This window comes from Olea europaea, chromosome 20, assembly GCF_002742605.1.
Source record: "Olea europaea var. sylvestris chromosome 20, O_europaea_v1, whole genome shotgun sequence".
NCBI classification, from domain to species: domain Eukaryota; kingdom Viridiplantae; phylum Streptophyta; class Magnoliopsida; order Lamiales; family Oleaceae; genus Olea; species Olea europaea.
In genome coordinates this window covers 8942163-8944616 of record NC_036256.1, presented here as the reverse complement: position 1 = coordinate 8944616, position 2454 = coordinate 8942163, and positions in this window count along the sequence as shown.

Below are 2454 nucleotides of genomic sequence, written 5' to 3'. Positions count from 1 at the left end.
ACCAAGTGGGTAGAGGCGGTACCTTTGAAAGAGATCACCCAGAAGAATGTTATAGAGTTTATCCGCGATCACATTATTTATAGGTTTGGAATTCCACAAACTTTAATGGTAGATCACGGAACATCTTTGAATGGAGATCAAGTAAACAAATTTTTGAGCGAGTTTGGGGTTAAACTAGTAAACTCCACACCGTATTACGCTCAATCCAACGGACTAAGCAGTCCATTTTTGGATCAGATTGATCGTCAGAATGGCAAGAAATGACAGCAAATTGGTTTCAAATAAGAAAATGAGGAGATGAAGATAGAGGATGAAAAATGCGAAACATTTATAGGGGGATGAAGATGAAGAGACAGAATATGAACAGCCACATTTCTGTCTAATAGACGGAATTAAATGACCCTAAATCTTGGGAACAGTAGTGGGAATATCAAAAGGGAGTGGACAAGATTCTTAGTGCAAAGCAGTTAAGTGATTAAAGAAATAGACAAAATTCTTAGTGCAAAGCAGTTAAATGCTTAAAGAATTGATGATTAGAAAGTAAACATCAAATAAATGCACAAGAAATTAATGTTCATTAATAAGGAACAAAATTACAAAAAAAAGAAGACATCGTGTGTCTTAATTACATTCCCCCCCCATAAGGAACGAATTCGTTCCCTAAGTTTTTCCCAATCCTCGTCCTGTCGGGAGGTAGTGATGTTCAATTCAGCTGCAACGTCATCATCATCAACCTCCAGCTTCTTGTACTGTTCGACCAAGGATTTAGTTCGCTCAATTCCCTGAGAGGCGTTGCGCTTTTTAGCGGCCATCCTCGCCCTGCAATCGTCCATTTTGGCTTGAAGCTCCCTCATCTGAGCAGCAAAATTAACCATCAGGGAGTCTTCAATCATGACTTCGGAAGAGATTTCTTTCAGCTTGTCCTTAGCCTTGTTGATCTCCAAGCGCAGAGACTCTTTTTCAGCTACGGCTCGAAGATATTGAGTACGCTTGGCCTTTAGTTCAGCGTTCTTGGCCAGCATAGTAAGGACCTCGGAGTGAATGACCTTCAACGTCGCTTTGAACTCGACAGAAAGATTGAGCGACGGGAGCGCCAGTGCTTGCTCTAACTTCGCACTCAAGCGCTCAAGTTCATCCTTGTGTCTGGCAGCACTAGCCCTTCCAATGTCCATGTCCATGAAAGACACGTACTCAAATATCAACTCCTTCAAAAACTTCAAGTCTTCTTCTGAAGAAGCAGCAGGACGATCAGATGGAACAGGGCGAGGCATTTGGACCTGCCCCCAGGAAGCGAACAAATCTTGGATAGAACGCACAATCCTGTCAACATCCTGCAAAGAAGATTTCCAACATTAGAAATATTCGCTACAACGAATAAGTTGGAATAGGAATGGAGCAAAAAGAAAAACTACCTTGTCGACAATCGTAGAAGATGGCGCACCCTCAGTCAAGCTGGCCACCAACGACTCACCCATTCGTGAGGACTTCTCCTTGTCCGAGCGAGAAGACGTTGCCACAACGGGCGGACTCATGGGAGTATCTGTAAAGTTCAAAGAGCAACCAGTCAGAAACCAATAGCACGACCAAAGGTAAGACATCAAAACTGAATTACCTTCTGCTTCGATAATTGGGGGGTCGACGCCCTGGGAAGAAGGTGGCTCATTCATGGGTTGTGATGAAGAATCCGGGACTGAAGATGTATCTTTAAGCATGGTCCCATCATCAACCGATTTGGGTGAAGTAGCCTCGACAGAGGATGATGGAGCAGGATTTGGTAATGCCAAAGCCTTTGAAGGGGAAGCTGAGCTTTTCTGAAAAGTCCAAAGGATCATCAATACACAGAAAATTTTCAAATGGGGAAGAGCATACTTATAAATAGACCAATTTAATTACCTTCCTCTTAACGATAAGAGGGACATCATCATCATCGTCATCAACATCATCCTCCAGAATGGGAGATGTTGAGGCTGGCCGTTTGCGGCTTGGAGCACTCTTGGCCATAGTTGGCCTGGCAGGGAGAGAAGAGGATGGACGAGCAGATTGCTTAGTACGACGAGAAGGAGAGGGGTTCCGAATAGACAAAGGAGTGACCAAAACAGGAGGAGGAGAAGAAATACTCGGTTGGTCTAATGAATGAAAGGCACGATTGGCCTCAGTCGCAAATAATCTGCGCTTCACCGATGGCCAAAGTTGTTCGAAAAGAGGGTGAGTAGCATGACAAGGATTAAAAGGGGCTAGTGAAAAATGGCTCGATAAATGGAGGTTGCGAGCGTTTATAGCCTCTGCTTCCACCTTATTAATGGTATGAAAACGGTCGTTTAAGTTCTTCGAATAGCAAAGAGGAACAGGCCAAGTTTGGCCGAAACCAAGCTGCCGAGCAAAAAATTGGGGAGCATAAATTTCTACCCCTGCTTTGGCATTGGTCCCAGTTAAGATATCATGGAAAAGCTCCCT